The 18,583-nt window shown below is 37.3% G+C and overlaps 1 pseudogene across 1 annotated transcript; it reads left to right on the top strand.

Moving 5' to 3' along the window:
* The first annotated feature begins 962 nt into the window (after nt 1–962).
* On the top strand, nt 963–5,161 carry LOC311606373 (ubiquitin-conjugating enzyme E2 variant 1-like; annotated as a pseudogene). The gene is made up of 3 exons: nt 963–999; nt 3,360–3,469; nt 4,315–5,161. The product of its transcript is annotated as a ubiquitin-conjugating enzyme E2 variant 1-like (transcript).
* The last annotated feature ends 13,422 nt before the right edge of the window (nt 5,162–18,583 follow it).

Raw genomic sequence — 18,583 nt, 5'->3', positions numbered from 1 at the left:
ATTAATAAAGGAGAAAAAAAAAGAAATTGTATTATAGGTACGTAATTTTTTCTTTTCCTCTCCTTCCTCAAACTTTCCCATGTACCTCTCATGGGTTCTTGTGTGTGTGTGTGTGTGTGTGTGTGTGTGTGTGTGTGTGTGTTCATGCAGAAATACAACCTGCTCAGTCTGTATAATGTTACTTCCATGAATACCTTCTGTGATTTCTGGGATTTCAGGTATGCTCATTTGGTATTGGATAGCCAATTGATGTGCTCTGCCCTAGGGACTCACAGAAGTCCTTAGTAGCCTATGGTTTATTGTGTAGGATCGAGGTCCCTTTGGCTTTTTCCCATCTACATCAGCATATAAGACTCTATGGGATTAGCTTCTGATATTCTTAACACATACAACCATACAGCAAATTCCTTGATTTTTCTGGCTGTTAAAATCCTTTATGCCCCACCCAGCCCCCTTGAGCAATGTTCCCTGAGCCTTAGGTGCCGGAGTTGTTTTGTAGATGTATCTACTGGGGCCGGGCTTCACAACTCTACATTTTGATTGTTATAGTAATCCACTAATTTCTAAATATCCACTGTCAGAAATTACCATTATGCATAATAACAGATCAGTTTAAAGTGCAAGGCAGAGCCACTGAATTTTAAAGAGAATTTTAAAGTGATCCGGAGATGTATTCCCAGATACCACATTGCTATGTTTTTTAGAGCTAATGTTTGCTGCTTGTGGCCAGTTTCAGCTACAATTACCTAAACAGACTTAAAATAATTGGCCCTTCCATAGTGACATTTATATTTGACATACATTTCTATACTATTTCAAAGAAACAAAGTACCACAAATCACCTTAATATAGCGTGAGAGGTTAATAATCAAGTTGTATTTAAGGCATACTAAAGAAATATGTAAAATAATATGGTGGCTTTAGTGTTCAGTCATTCTTAAAAATAACTATTTGTACTGGGCATGGCGGTGTACACCTGTAGCCCCATCACTCCAGGAGGCAAAGCCAGGTCAATCTCTATGAGTTTGAGGTCAGCCTGCTTTACAAACCTGGTCCAGGACAGCCAAGGTTACATAGAAAAACTCTGTCTCAAAAGAAAAAATAAAGCAAAATAGAAAACAAAGAACCTATATGTTAATTGAATTTTATTTACTAAATGTCATTTGGGTATGTTATGTATTTCACTGAATTCGATAATATTTGAAAATATATCCACTTAGTTTTGAATACGACACACACAAATAAATATAGATTGTACTACTTAAAGAAAATAGAGGGATCACGAAATTGAGATATTTTAGAACCAATTAACCTCCAGGAATGTTCATTTTCACAAACAAAATGAAGAAATCAGAATGTTGAAAAGGAAACAAAATCCAAATTCATTTCTCAACATTTGCTTAATTGGAGTGATATTCTCTTGTTAAATTCTGAAGTTTAGTTTTGCTGAATTCTTAACACCAGGAAGGCTGGGGTGTTTCAAAGGTTTCCATTTGTCAAGCTAATTAAAGGATGATGAACTCAATATGCTTGTGAAAAATAAAAGGCACAATATCCTAGTTACTCATAACAGCTTAAATACTATTCTTACCAATTAAAATTGTTAGTAAAGACTACAGGGTTACTAAGTAATCTTTGCAGTTAGAGCTGCAATTTTTAGTACAACCCTTCCTTTGTGTTCATTTTACCTATGCTATCCCTTCTCTAAATCCAGAGTTAATTTGGGTCAGTTTGACACTAATCTTCATTCGTGTTCTCAGATTACTCCTCTTTGGGATTCTGACTTTAGTGGTTGACAGGCTGAGAGGAAGATCAGTTACAACCTTCTTTTTATCTTCTAAGGCGTTATAAGAGACTGGGTACAGCTTCTATAATGGCACCTAGATTTTCTGTTTCAGTGCCATTAAGTTCTGTGTGAGAGCTACATTCTCTGTGTGGAATGCTGTGGCTGGGAAAGTGGGGAAAATCTGCCTGCCTGCATGTGTTTGGCAAAACTTTGCCTTTTCTCACTGAAGTAAATCTGCTACTTCACTCACTGAAACTTCTGCTCACAAGAATTGAGATCTAGAGGCGGTTGCTCATCAGTGATGGCCACACTTCGATCTCTATCATGCTTGTCTTTCTCTATGTCCATTAATTGTAAGTACATCTCAATAATGATATACTATGAATATTTGATATTACTCAGTTGCTGAATACATTTACTATAATATAATACATTTACTATAATATAATAGTCCTTGATTTTGATAAATATAGTTAGTATCTTATAATATGTCACTCTATATCTGAATGAACCTTTTCAGATACTCTGTGGAATAATCCTACAGGTAACAGGAAAAAATGTCATTTTCATTTATCTTCTACTATTCTCATCTCTATTAAAGTTTTGAATAAATAAACATTTTTTTTACTCACTCATTTTGTTTCTGTTGTTTTTAAATGTGTTTAACCAATTTCATCATATTCAAAGTATTTCATAATATATTTAATTCATAAGATGCACGTTAAGCTCCGACAGATACTTACCACATCATGTCAAGTAACATGCAGAAACCTTGAAATCAATTACTCAATCTATGGATCATATGTTTAATCTTGCTAAAATGTGCCCTAGTCATTGATAACAGATAAGCTTTATTGCCAAAGAGCCCTATGATAGCACAGATTTCTGAGTTCTGGTGTCACACACACACAGACACACACACACATAATGCAAGTTGAACAATAGTTTGCACCACAATGTCAATGTCAGGTTATTTTTTACTCTGTCTCCGAAACCCTCCTGTCCTAGGGTATGATTGCTGTGAAGACACACCGTGACTACAGCAACTCTTATACATGACAGCATCTAATTGGGACTGTCTTACAATTTCAGAGGGTTAGTCCTTAATTATTATGGCAGGAAACATGGCAGAGGGCAGGCAGACATGGTGATGGAGGAACTGAGAGTTTTACATCTGGATTCACAGGCATCAGGGAGGAGACTGGATGTACTTCACACTGGGTGTAGCTTGAGCATTTAAGACCTAAATCCCCACCTCCACAGTGACACACTTTCTCTAACAAGGCCACACCTCCTCCAATAAGGCCACACCTCTTAATAGTGCCAATTCCTATGGCCAACCAAACACACGAATCTATGAGGGCGATACCTATTCAAACCATCACAACTCCTAATTCTTATGCAAGAATATCCTAATTTATCTCTGCTATTTCATGACTTTCCTTGCTATATTTTGAAGCCCAAAGTGAGTATGTATTAGTCATACTTTGTATCACTGTGACAAAATATCTGACAGAAACAACAATTATGAGACTTTTTTGACAATACTTTAACCAGTGTCTGTTCAACCCAGATAGGGCACTGACAACAGAGGGAAAAAAGATTCTTTCCAAGTCTATTTCCGTGAACCAGTGTATTTACTGGGTTCCTTACGAAGTACAGATAAGGGTTTACTTACAGAAGGTGATTCAAAGGCAGCTGTCTTGTTGAAAAATCCACCCCAGCATGGATGATGACTATCTTGTCTAAAAGTGTTTTCTTCTGGTTTCATCAAATCTTAATACAGACAATACAGAATATGGTTTAAAGTAATGCTAATGTTTATTTTAGAAAGCTGTTGGGTCAATGTTTTCAGTGATTTTCCGTAAATCCTTGATTTTTCAATGTCAGCTTTTCTGAAAAGTACTCCTTAAAATATTTTTTCTGAGATATATATAGAAAAAGTCTATAATTCATGAGAATAATAAAGGATTTACTCCTTGTAAACAATTCTGTGTCTTAAGAAAAGCCCATATATGTCAAATTTCAAACCATATTTTAAAAACCAAAACTTACACTATAATAAGATATTTTCAATTTTATATAATACTTCTAAAATAGCTCTGTGAGTGGAAAATTCTAAACAACTTGTTTTTTAGAAGCAGGCTGAATAAAGTGTGTTTTCCACCACTGTTAAAATAAAGACTTAACAAGATGTGGAAAAGTATATTTCTAACATTAGCTAAACAACATCCAAAGGATATGCATGTACCATCCCACTTACATAGTTTAAAATGCAGAACAACAATATACATTATATAAGTTGTATGGAAGTCATACATAATAATTTCCTCAGAGTGAGGAAAAAGTAACTGAGAAGGGATTATTGAAACATTTCTATAATTTCCGAAGCACAAAGTAGCTTCGGATTTTCTGATTCGGAAAACTGATTTTCAATTTTGAAAACTGTACCAATGTTTTACTATTTCCGTATGCCCTCTCCTCATGGAATATTGAGCCAATTATAATATTAAAGAAAATACAATTAGGAGCCACAGCGACGCAGGGCAGCAGCTACCGCAGACTCAGGAGTAAAAGTCCCTCGAAATTTCCGACTGTTGGAAGAGCTGGAAGAAGGCCAGGAAAGAGTAGGCGACAGCACAGTTGGCTGGAGTCTATAGGACGATGAAGACATGACACAAGATGGACAGGGATTATTACTGGGCCTCCAAGAACAATTTATGAAAACCGAATATACAGCCTTAAAATAGGATGTGGGCCTAAATACCGAGAAGCACGCCATCTGTAAAATTTGTAGCAAATGTCAATGTGAGCGGCATGAGTAGATCAAATCGAGCGGTGGACCCAAGAGCCACAGCAGTGCTGCCATGTGGCAGAATTCCCACAGCGTCAGAGTCATCCTGCAGGAACTTCGATGTCAAAAGAGACGACCATGCAGCTCCCACAGCCACCAGAAGGACAGTGTTACAGCAACTAGTCTCCAGGGTCCTGGCCCCCGTCCCCACCCTCCTAAGTCATCATTTTCCACAGTTGTGGATTTTATAGATACATCTGTAGACCTCAAAGTACTGGAGAGGAAGCTCTACTCAGACTTCATCCTGAGACACTGTTCTGATACTAATTTCTTGTCTGTTTGAAAACCCTAAGTTGTGCTGTGTACCATCTTCTGTCGGGCTTAACTGCTGTCTGCCTGGTTGAACTTCTGGGATCAAGTAGGTGTGCTGAAATCGGTTTCCTCTGGGAGTGGTGGGCACAGCTAATGCAACTGTGAACAGACACGTCACACAGTCATCTGCTGCTGGCACGTGGCCTGGGTCTGCTTTTGTCCACCCTGCCCTCCCACCTCAGCTGTGTGGTAGCCCTTAGAATAGATTTGATGGCAGCCATGGGTCCACTGCTGGGCTTGGGGTGCTTTGGCTGAACCCCTGCTTTCTTAAGTTTTAAGTGATGCCCCATCCAAGCCATCGTCCCCACTCCTCTACTCCCACCCTTGGCCAGAGCTTATATTGTAACCCTCCTCTCCCTCTGAAATTGGCCATGGGTGAGGAATTCAGGGCTTCCCAGCTCCCCACCTTTATCAAGGGGTGCTGCTTTCTCCCCTCCTCAACTCCCTTATTCCCCATTACTACCCAACACTTGATGTGGCCAAAACCCATCAGATGAGATTAGAAGAACTTTGCCTACCTCACTTAGCTCGAGACCACCCTCATTCACTTGCCACTAGCCTGGGAAGGTGGGCACCGGGTCCTCGGCCCTGCCGCCACCATCAGCCCATGAACTTTGAGCTCAGGTCTTGAGGTGAACAGAACAATCAGTGGCAATTCAGACCCTCCAGCCCTCAGGGTCCTCGGTGATTCCGCCTAGAGAAAGACCATGCAGAGAACCCTGCGTGCACACGGTTCTGAGCTGGTTCCTTTTCCCATAATCGCTTTGCTTTTACACATTGAAGAGGTTTGAACAGGGCTCTGTATCACCCTGGCTACCCATAGGGTTTGATTTGGAGGCTAACAGTGGGAACTCAAAGCCCTGAGCCTGCGAACTCAGGTTTCAGTGTCGCTCCTCAGACCCTCGGTAGGGACTCAGAGGAGCTCTTAGGCACTGTGTTTGCAGACCACTAAACGTCGAAATGTGAATGCATACCAAAATAAAGGCAATTCGTTGTGTTGAAAAAGAAAATACAAATAAAAATAATTGCCTATGCCTAAATTTGAAAGTGAAACATCAGCCATTTTAGTATTTCTTTAAACACGTTCATCAGCACAACCACAAAAATAAAAATAAATAGTTGCTGAACATTTACTGAAGTTTGATACTCAGGCCACGATAAGGTTTATACTGTTGTGACTACAAGACTGCACAGAAATAATCAAAGGGAGAACTTTCATTTTGGTTCATTATTTCATAGAGATTCTGTACATCATCGTAGGGAAGGTATCATGGAAGATTCGGTGATGAGACGGAGGAGCATTTGTGAAAATTGTTTGCTGGCATCACTACAGATGTAAGTAGAGACAGACAGGAAATGGAGTTGCACTATCCTTCAAATGTTGACCCTTGGTAATCTACTTTGGCCACTCAGACTTGATATCCTAAGGGTTCTAATGCCTCCAATAATAGCACTACCAGCTGTAGAACACTCATTCAGAGCACTAGCTTGTAGTATCAATTCAAATAAAAATAATTTCAAACTCTTAATTCTCACATGTTTACCACGTAGAGGGACACTAGCTACATTCTAAAATGTTACTGTGTTATTATAATTTTATTTTCTTCATACTAGATATTTAATGACCATTGCCCAGCTATTTAACAAAGTGGTTTCATTACAGGTCAGCTATTTGTGTGTTTAGGGGTAGAGTTTGCTTTCAATGTGGCTAAAATGCAAAAGAGGAGTGATTACTGGGTGCTCAGCCTCAGTTGCTGCATATACAATGTAACCACTACACATAGCACTAAGAGAGTATTGTGGGAGAACAGGTGGAAAGAGTGTAAGAGTCAGAGGATCAGGACTCTTGCTACTAAATGGTATCTATTAGACAGGGATGTGGCAGCTGTGGAATCTCAGTAGTATGATTGTTTAAACAAGACCCGAATAATGAAAACACCAGGGAATACCAATGAGGGTGGGGGAATTTTATAAACACTTGCACATAGATGAAGAGCTAAGAGAGAGTCTGCTCTCTCTAGGGACAACGTCTTGATAGATTATTAAATCCCAAGTGGCCAGCCATAAATATATGTATATACAAGTAACACTAAATGGACTCAGTACTGTGTATGTGTGTGTGTGTGTGTGTGTGTGTGTGTGTGTGTGTGTGTGTGTGCATAAAACACGTGTAGAAAAATATAGAAGCAGAAATCATGAATTTTAGAGGAATAGGAGATGACACAGGAATAGTTGGAAAAGGAGGGAGAGGGTAAAAATGTGCAAATATTTTGCACTCTTTTTTAAAATTAAAAAGGTACCACTAAAATTGAAAAAAATAAAATAAAATATCCTCTCAACCCAGAAACTTCCCTAAAAGTAGCAGAGAGAGAAAATAGTGATTTGTGTTCTCAGGTAACCCAATTAACTTATTTCCGCTGACAAAATTATTTCCAATAATTAACATGTGTCATCCACCCTGTTTCGCAAATGGTTACTAGTGTTTGGGTAAGGCACTCCATCAGCATCATCTATGATACATGGTCTAATTCAAAGTTACTTGGTAATAGGAGTAAGTGACCATACGTGTGATATTACACAGAAGAAAAGAAAATAAACTTCTAATTTGGTTATGGATGGGAGGTAGCTTTACCGGTTGAAGTGAAGTACCTATCCAACATTTTAGTCTGCTATGCTATTGTAGACCCTGATAAACAGACAGCTATTTTTAAGTTGTTGTTATATTTTAAGGGAATGGTTGTTCCAGTCCTTGCCATAAAGTATCTTTGTGTCTACCTGCTGGTAAAGGACTTATTTAGTCCTTCATATATTACTTGATAATAATGTGAAAATATATTTACATTAATTTTTTAAAATAAGTAAATGATGGGCCTATATTTCTGAGACAAAGAAGTTATAATTGCACATACTTTACTAAAAGAAGACATGTCCTCCTTTCTTTCAATGAATGTTTACTTGTTTTGTTGATCTGTGTTTACACTAAGAATTCCACTCTATTTGGATGTGTTAAATGCCACCTTATATTTAGACTAAAACTGTGTGCACTGTGTCAGAAATAAGAGAAATACTTTTGTTTTCTCACTTTGTCTAATCAGGTGACTCATGATTTCACCTACCTATGAATCATGTTGTTAAACTATGCAGTTAAGGAGGACAGTATGCCCTGGACTGCCCCCACTTTAAAGTTGCTTCCCTAAACCCTTTAAAATCAGTATAATTGTTATAGAAAGGTACTCAGAAGTATAGTGAGTGAAAGCATTCTGATTGTATTTAAGGACCACTCTATAGGAGGAAAATTTACCCAAGACTTTAAGCCTCATCTGGGAACATCATATCAGGTGAGAGCCTAATAGTGTTATTTTCTACATTGGCACAGAATTCACCTATTTTTTTTAAATGTAAACTTTTTTATGCCCACTGATTGAGGAAGCTCTCATCCCACATCATAAAAGCTTCTTGTTACAGCAGAGGCTGACAAATACAGAGTCTGACATCTAGTTAAAGTGTAGAGAGTAAGCACTTGTAGAGTGTTCAGTCTCAAAAGACTTCTGTATCACCTGTGCTTCCAAAGTCTTGGGAAACATTTTTTTTGAAGAGCGGTTATAACGTTTGCAAGAGCTTAGGAAATGTTGTGGCAGAATAGTGTTCTCTGTATATATATAAAATCAGAGCCACTGCACTCATAATTTTACAGCAGTTGCAAGTGTCTGCCTATAACCTGCACAAGAAGATCAAGCCAATAAATATTCTTGCATGGTTTAGAGAGGATGAGCCCCAGCTCTTTTACAGAGAGTTAGTGGCAGTAATGGCTTTTGTGGTAGGGAGAGCCAGTTTTCTTCAGGGATGTCCTGGTACACTCTATGGCTTTGTCCATAAGAACTTATATGGTGCTCTAATTATTTTTGTCTGTTAGTTGGTTTCGTGTCTTTGGTGTTTTGAGCTCCAATTTCTCTGTGTAGCTCAGGCTGTTCTGAAACTAGCTCCATAGACCTCAAGTACAGACAGCTGCTTTCTTCTGTATCTCAATTGCTGGCGTTAAAGGTGTGCACCACCACACAAAACCAGGCACATCTAGTCCTACTCAACAGCTTAGGAAGAGAAAAGAAAGATAAGGAGGAGGGCGTGGAGGACAAAGAGGCAGAGGAGAATATTTGATATTCTCCTCTGGCCACCATGAGCATCAGACAGGTACGTGGTACACATACCTGTGTGTAGGCAAACAATCGTATCTCAAAAATTTTTAAATAAATAAATATTTAAACAAAAGGCAAACAAAAATAGAAGGAACAATTGAGGAGAATAAAGAAAGATGGAGGTATAAGGGTAATAACCAAAAAGAAAAATGACAAATATAGTCAAAAGGTTGTGTATATATACATGGAATCTCAAAGAACAGATAAAGTAAAAGTTCTTTTTAAAAGGGAACAGTACTTCTTATCTTACTTTCAATGTATTCACATATTTAAGTTAGTAGAATGTTCTAAAATTCTAGTTTTATTTGATAGAATAAAACTTTGATGCATCTATTTCTTTGGTCTGCAACTATTGATTTTTGTTTGAATAATAGAAGAATTTTCTAACTTGCTTGATTTTCTCCTTTTATCCAACTATTATTGGATTCTTTCCTTTTGTATAGTAAAAGACGAAGTTCTAATGCCACACTTTCCTTTACTGCCTTAAGCTTAGAGCCATCCACTTCTCCCAGATGTTTGTGAGTTTTTAGCAGAGAATTGCTTAGTGAATCCAATAACCGGACACCAAATTTGTTGACATATCACCATTCCATGTCTTTCAGCATTGCATCAAGAAGTTGTTATATGTGAACATATGTGAAGCCGTTAATATTTCTATATACATCTATTTTTAAGAAAACTAATTCATACTATCATCTCTAGTGAAGTCCATTTTCATCTACACCATTGCAGCAATTGAATCTTTTTTCTGATTGTGATTAATTACATCTTTCTATTCCTTATCAACCCAATTATATGATAAGACTTTCTTCATTTAGCAAAATCTCCAATCAATACTACCACCAGCAACATGTTCTACTTCAGTTCCTTATCATGAACAGTCCTTATTCCGTCCTGGTCACTGTCAACCATCCATTTGCTTGTTCTGAAAGTTATCACAAGTTTAAAAGCAAGACCTAGCCTGTTTATTTCAATGTTCTTTTTTCAAACAACTGAGGCTCCTGAGCTATCTTTACCAACTGATGTTCTTACCTTCGTAAGAAAATGAAATTCTAATAGTAAGAACAGGTTAACTCATCCTTATAATACATTAAATGCACGTGCGTGCATGCAAGCACATGCAAGCTCAAGCTCACTAACATACACGCACACACACACACACATTAATTTTTTACCTCATTTGATATACTAAGAATCTTCAAACATTATCAAAATGGAATTCTTCTGTATGAAGACTTCAAAACTCAACGTATTGTTATGTTTAGAAGGACAGTTCATTGCAGAGAACTACTAGATGCTGGAGAAGTTAATGAAATACTCAACACTCAGGGCTTGTATTGGAGGATAGTCAGAAGAAATTTCTATATGGGACATATAAGATTCCTGACACTCACAGGGAAAACAGGTGTTCAGCATGAAATCATCTTGTTTGTACTGACTATTTAGCAACATTATGTGACCCCTCATTTATGAGGACGATAGAGACTTCTGTGTCCAAGTTCCAAATTTCCGATAAAGGCCAATCTTTCATAATAGCTTGAACACATTTTATATTTTTATTGAAATATTCAAATTATTTAAATTTAAGACCATTATTGAAATAATTGTCCTATCATTTCATTTATACTCTTAATATTTGTTTATCATTAATATATTTCTTATAAAATTCCAGTCCTTTTAAGCTAATTTTGCATTATCTGTTTAGTTGTCCCTATTTTGCTGCTTATTATGGTTGTCAAAGTTTGGACTGACAAACAATCTCTATGATACTGAACAGCGCGTACTTGGGACAATGTGCACTTAAGCTGTGTTAAGAATGGGCTTTCCTGGTTTTCCCCTTAGTTTTAGATTACGACCATCACAAAAATTATATAAATCACATATTTGGTACTGACATTTGTTGCATGTCAGTGAAATTCTGTTATCTACGGTTCTGCCTTAACTCTGTCTAGATGTAAATTTTAACTTCTTTCGGTACTGGTGACCTCAATATTTGATTATTTTCATTGTGTGGCTCCCTTCAAATGTAATCTGCCAGCATATCACATCTCCTTCATGCTTCTTTGTTTCTTTATGATGATATGAGACTGATGTTTTCTGCTATTTGTTAACTTTCATTTTAGCACTTTGAAAAATGACGTATTAATCTGGGTTTTCTAGAGAAATAGAATCTATAGAATTAATATGCATTTCTTCTATAATTAAATGGTTATTGCAGTGGCTTACAGGCTACTTCAACAATTACTCTCTACCTACAGAAGGTCCAAGACTACAGTAGTTCTTCAGCACATGAGGTTAGCGGTCTCAGGTGGTCTTAACTATATATTCAAGAATCCTGAAGAAAGCAAGCTTCCTTCTTACTTGTCCTTTACACAGGGTGCAATCAGAAGGTATGGCCCAGAATAAAAGTGTAGCTTCCCATCTCAAAAGATTAAGCCTAAAGCAGGATCTTCCCACGTCAAATTATCTTATTAAGAAAAAAATTCAACAGTGATGTGCTCAGATCCAGGGATTTTAGCTTGTTCCAGATGTAGTCTAGTTGACGACCAAGAATAGCCATTTCAACTTAACACATAATTATATCTCTCCATATTTTGCCTATTTTCTATATGGAAACAATAACCACATCATAGTGATGACCAACATGCTATAACTATCCCTTGAATCACCACAAACATATCATAGATTTGGATATGTTGGCAATGTCCCTTCAGTCTATAAATATCTCAAAACTTAACTAAGATTAACCACTGATACTTTCTTCATTGATGTTATATTAAATAATAATAATAATAATAATAATAATAATAATAATAATAATAAAGAAAACACAGATATCTATATAAACACATTCTTAACAAAATACGTCAGAAACATTCTCACCAATTGTAATTGTCATTTCTGCAGCTGGTCATCTGGATTTAGCTGGTAATTATTATAGCTACCTTCCTCTACTACTCATTCTGCGTTACTTACCTGTAGAAAGTACTTCAGAGGCATTGGTACTTTTCCTGGAGGTGTGACCTATACCTTCACTTCCTGAAGACTCTGCACCTTTTATAATCTTGCCTGCAATACACTCTTGTAGTTTCCCATAGACTTCAATCACAGGACATAGTATCATATAGAGATGCCCTAAAGGATCGCTTGCACTCTAGACATCATTTTCTTATCTCAGTTGTGGAGAATAAAACAAAGTTTCCCATGGTAATTTGGAACAATCAGCCTTCTAAATACCGTAATTCCTTTTTCATCCTGTTGGCTTAAGGGCATCAGAAGCTGAAATTGGCTGGAGATGGGGATGGGAAAATCTGAGCATCCAGTTCTGTAGAATGTTTATTGCGTATCCTAGAGAAAGCATATCTCTATTCACAATGGCCAGTACTGACTCAACAAAACCATGGTACTCTTAATTATTTTAGGTGGCAGCATAGACAAAGCAATGGTTGTTAGGCTTGGAGATGGAGTCACTTCTTGATTGAGTTTTCTACGGTCAATTGCTATTCTCTAGGATCCATCTGTCTTTTACACTGGCCAGACACAAGAGTTAAAGGGAAATGTAACGGGCACCCACCACCCTGTATCTTTCAAGTCCTTAATAGAGCCACTAAATTCTGCAATTACTTCAGAGATGTGACATTGTTTTGGATCCACTATTTTCTCTGGCAGAGGAAAGTGTAAGAGCTTCCATTTTTGCCTTTCCAACAAACACAGCCCTTTCTCTTCATGTCAGGGAACCAATGTATGCATTCTGACAACATTTAATTACATCCACCCCACATATACATTCTGGGACTGGGGAAATAAACATAAGATGAGATTGGGAATCCATTGGACCTACGGTGCATAGGACTATACCTGAAACTCCATTAAACTCTTGACTTCCATGAGCTCCTCCTTTAACTGGAGGCCACACTGTACATTTGGGTCTTCTGGAATCAGCACCCATTCTGAACCAGGCACCAGAAGATCTTGCAAAGTCTGACTATTTCATTTCCTCTAGTGTACAGTTACCCTTGAAAAAGGATGTAGATCACTCTGAGAACTGACTGGAGAATTGCTAACAGTATAAATCAGGTATTTCATGAAGGTCCTTTTTCTGGGGAACTGTCTATCCCTTCATTCAAATGTTCTGGTTCTGAGAACAGGATTAAGTCTGGTATTTGGCACACAGGCTGGCATTCCCTCTTGCCATGATCCAGTGTAGCCTTTTTCCCCATTTATTTTGGAAGTTTTCAGCTTATACGGATCAAATAATAATAAATAGTAAGCTTCTTAGCTATATCATATTTGGAAACTCCATGATTAATTAGCTATTACAAAAGGTCCTTATGAGTCATGGCACCATAAAAATTACTTTGCCTGTTCTGACTATTATAGGCTAGGCCATAGGTGTTACTTTATCTCTGCTTCCCATTATGATAACTATGGTCACTTTGCCTTTGGTAATTCAGTGTTCCTGCCTGGCCCCAGCTACCTTGGGGCCCAATTAATTCCATTGCACTTAATTCATCAAACTGAGCAGCAGCATTTCCAAAGCTAACAAACATTGCTTTGTCTATGCTGCCCATTAAAATTACTAAGATCACCTTGGTGTTGGTGATTCAATGCTGTCATTTAGCCTATGCTATTTCTGGCCATTATGAATAGAGCAGCAATGAGCATGGTTAAACAATTTTCTCTGTGTAGGATGAATCATCCTTTGGGTATATCCCCAAGAACAGTATAGGAGGATTTTGTGCTAGATAAATTCCCAGCTTCCACAGATGATATCCATAGTGACAATTTGCTCACCCACCAGCAAGGGATAAGTGTTTCTTTTTAGTCCGCATCCTCACCAGCATGAGCTGTTAATTGTTTATTAAGCTTGGCCATTCTGACTGGTATAAAATAAAGCTGCAAATTGTTTTTGTTTTGCATTTCTCTGATGGTTAAGGATGTTGAAGATTTATTTAAGTGTTTCTCAGCCATTTGAGTTTCCTTTATTGAGAATCCTCTTTTTAGATTGGTACTTCATTTTTAATTGGGTTATTTGTGTTCTTGAAGTCCTGTTTCTTATTTGAGTTATTTATGAATTTTAGATATTAGAACTCTATTAGATGTGTAGTTGGTGCAAATCTTTTCCCAAGCTGTTGCCTGAAGCTTCATCTGAGTGATGCTGTCCTTTGTCATAAAGAAGGTTTTTGGTTTTGTGAGTTGCCATTTAGTGATTTTTGTTCTTTACTGCATGAGCTATTGTTTTCTGTTTAGAAAACCTTTTCCTGTGCCAATGACTTCAAGAGTATTTCCCATTTTCTCTTATATCAAGTTTACTATATCAAGACTTATGTTGAGAATTTTGATCAAATTGGAATTGAAATTTGTGCAGGGAGATAAGTCTGGATCTCTTTGGACTCTTCCACATATGGCCATCCAGTTTGAGGAGCACCATTAGTTTAGCATGCTGACTTTTTCCCAGTGTGTATTTCTGGCATCTATAAGCGTATAAAATTATTTCTGAGTCTTCAATTCCATTTCATTTTCTTTCTTTATTTTTTAATAATTTGGAGGATATTCTCTCTACACTTTTTAAATAATGTGGATTGGGATTATGAATACCAACTTTTTTCTCAAAGAATCAATACTTTTCCAAGGCTTTTATTTTATTGATTTCAATCTTGAGTTTGGGTGTTTCTCTCTATTTCTTCTTTATTACAGTTTTTATTAAATATTTTATATGTACATTTATATTATTACACATATATACAATAAACTACCTACAGCAAGAAGATCCATGAATTACTCAGGAATTTCATATATATATATATATATATATATATATATATATATATATATATGTGTGTGTGTGTGTGTGTGTGTGTGTGTGTGTGTGTGTGTTACATTGTTCATAGTGTTTTAGCTATTTATATTGGCAGCCATGAAGAAAATATCTTTCCTATCTTGGTGAGTCTAAAATTCTGAATGTAAATCAGTATCTACCATATCTCCTCATTATCAACTTAAAACATATACCTAGACCTAAAATGATCTTAACCCCTAAACAACTAAGCTTAATTGCAAAACAAAACTATCTGGTCTTCAACCCCATCAGAAACTAGAGAAGAAATAAAATTAATTATTTGAATACACAGGGAGTACAGGTTAACAGCTTCCCAAATGAAAAGATAACAGAGGTACTTTGCTGCCTGAACAGTCACGCAAAACTCTCTATAATGGAGCGTCATCTTTAGCTTTCTGGCCCAATATATCTGACAGACATATTTGTGAGGCAGGAACTATTGAGGACTTGCTTACCCTGTCTTGGCAGAGTTTGGTCACTGACTCTGCCTGCATCCAAGCTTGCGCCCTTTTTAGGCAGAATTCTGTCTGTGCTAGAGAAAAGGACATTCTGTCTAGTGGATTGTGTGCTACACTTGAAGCCATCTCCATAAGGAGGTTCTTTGATGCTCATCATCTTCTTTGAGGTAGGCTGGGTATTGCCAGGAGTTGACTTGTCTCATTGTAAATATATCTTCGAAATAAAGAAACATCTTTAAATTCCATATTCTGTACGTCTCTGAGGTTTTTGAAGACCTTTTCTAACTATTTTCACTTATCTTTCTATAGAATCATATTTACCTTTTATACCTAGGATGTATATTCTTGAGAAAAAATAGACTAGTAATTGATATGACCATGATTTGGTCAACTAACAATTAACTTGTATAACTTACTTTTTAAAAAACAGTCTGCAATAGCACTTTCAAAGTATTAGAAGTAAATCTTGTATTATAATTGAGCTGCATGAGTACAATACCATACACCATACATTAGAGGAGAAATATATATATATAATGTGTGAAGAATAATCTTAAATTTGAATTCTATAACACTGTATCTAAAATTAAACTTATTTTGCATCTTTATACAAAATTCTAAACTAGTGAATTCAAAATAACCGTGTGAATAACAATTAGGCCTTAAGTTGAAGAGTAGATTCACTAATCTACTTTTTGTTCTACCGTCCCTATACATTTATACTCCCCTTTCTTTTTTTCAATCCCTATCTCCAAGCATAAGGATGAAAGACAAAAGAAAAGAGAGGCATCTCTTAGTCCAGCCTTGTTTCCTCTCTAAATAAGACCAATAATAACATAACCAACACCCAATGAAAATTAACATCTATCACCCAAGAAATCTATGGAAAAACTACCCAACCACCTGTAAGGGAAATGGGACATCTTTCTCTTCATGTTTCTTCTGGCTGATTTGGGATAAAAATGCTTTTGTAGGTGCCCAAATAAAATTGTGGAAAATGGTTAAACAAGCTAGGAACAGCATTTGTGGTTCAGTTTCTAAATGTTGAGAAATTCCAGGCTTAATTAGAGTCCTGTGTGGTCTGAAATGCTAGACCAATTGGGATTGGAAGCTTTCTTCAATGCTGTCCTGGGAGCTGTCATGGTCTGATGAGGCACAGCAGCTGAAGCATTTGGTGCTGGAAAATTAAGGATGTAGGATGCCTGTGTCCAGCATGCTGAGAGGAATGAACCCTCTCAGCTCTGATCCAGAGTCAGTATCTGGTTCTCTTGTTACGAAAAAAATACACATTTTCACAAGTATTGTACAGTCCTAAATTATAAATGTATGAGGTGTGTGTGATGCACAAGTTCTCTGCTCCTTCTATGTGCAGAAAAAAATCATCTGTAAATCTTCATGCCATATGAAGAATGGCAACTAATAATAACTAACAGGAATTATATTGCCTACAAGAAGTGCTGTCTATGCCTAGACATACATGTCTCAGGCAACCTCAGAGCTATTCTCATATAGTAGGATTAGCAATAGAAGTTACCTGCTTGTTCTGCAGTTTGAACTATTCACATCCTGATTGTATCCCCTCTCTCATCCACTCCCATTCCCCCTCCCTCCTCATCCTCTCTCTGTCACTCCCCTACCCCTCAGAAACAGGAACCCTCCTCCACTAACATCTGACCAGTACCTCTCAACCTCATCTCTACTGCCTGCATCCTCTTCCTCTGTGGCCTGGCAAGGCCACCCTGTCATGGGGAAGTGATCAAAATTTGGGGGCCAGACTCCATGCTAGAAGTACTCCATACTCCCCATATGTGAGACCCACAAGGAGAGTTTGCTACCTATTTACTACATCTGAGCCGAGGGTTTAGGTCCACATCATATACGGTACTTTGTTGGTGCCTGAGTCTCTGCGTTGTAGTGTAGTTATCCTGTTTGTGGCTAATATCCACTTATGAGTGAGGATACACCATGGTGGTCTTTCTGAGTCTGGGTTATCTTACTCAAGATGACCTTTTATAGTTCCATCCATTTGCCTGCAAATTTCAAATTTTCCTTATGTTTAATAGCTGAGTAATATTCCATTGCGTAGATGTACCACTGTTTCTGTATCCATTCTTCACTCGAGGGACATCTAGGTTGTTTCCAGATTCTGGCTATTACAAATAAAGCTGCTATGAACATAAATGAGCAAATATCTTTGTTGTATGGTAGAGCATCTTTAGGGTATATGCCCAGAACTCTTATGGCTAGATCTTGAGGGAGAATTATTCCCAATTTTCTGAGAAAGTGTCAGATTGATTTGCAAAGTTGTTGTACAAGTTTGCACTCCCACCAGCAATGGAGGAGTATTCCCCTTTCTCCATATCCTTGCCAGCATATACTGTCACTTGAGTTTTGGATAACTCTTCAGATAGATGGAAGATGGAATATCAGAGGCATTTTGACTTTCATTTCCCTGATAACTAGGGATGTTGAGCATTTCCTTAAGTGTTTCTCAGCCATTCACTATTCCTCTGTTGAGAATTCTCTATTTAGTTTTGTACCCCATTTTTAATTGGGTTATTTGGTTTGGTGGTGTTTAATTTCTTGAGTTCTTTAATATTTTGGATATGAGCTCATTGTCAGATATATGGTTGATGAAGATCTTTTCGCAGTCTGTAGGTGTCATTTTGTTATGTTGACAGTGTCATTTGCCTTACAGAAGCTTTTCAGTTTCATAAAGTCTCATTTTTAAAATGTTGATCTTAGAGCCTGAGTTGTGGGTTCTCTGGTCAGGAAATTGTCTCCTTTTCAGTGAGTTCTAGGCTCTTTCCCACTTTTTGATCTAACGGATTTAGTGACTCTAGTTTTATGTTGAGATATTTATTCCACTTTTGTTTTTGTGCAGGGTGAGAGATATGGATCTATTTGCATTTTTTTACATGTAGCTAGCCATCCAGTTAGTCCAGCACCATTTGTTGAATATACTATCTTTTTTCCATTGTATGGATTTGGCTTCTTTGTCAAAAATCAAGTGTCTCTAGGTATGTGGGATTATTTCTGGTATTACTTGTGTCAGCGGTTCCTGTTCTCTTCCCTATGTTTTCCACCTCTAAGATTGCCTCAGCTTGTGTTTGCTTTGTTGCCTCTTATTCCCTCTTTAGG

The sequence above is a fragment of the Acomys minous genome (genome assembly GCF_964271855.1).
Source record: "Acomys minous genome assembly, chromosome: 1".
NCBI classification, from domain to species: Eukaryota; Metazoa; Chordata; class Mammalia; order Rodentia; family Muridae; genus Acomys; species Acomys minous.
This window is presented reverse-complemented; position numbering and strand designations above follow the sequence as displayed.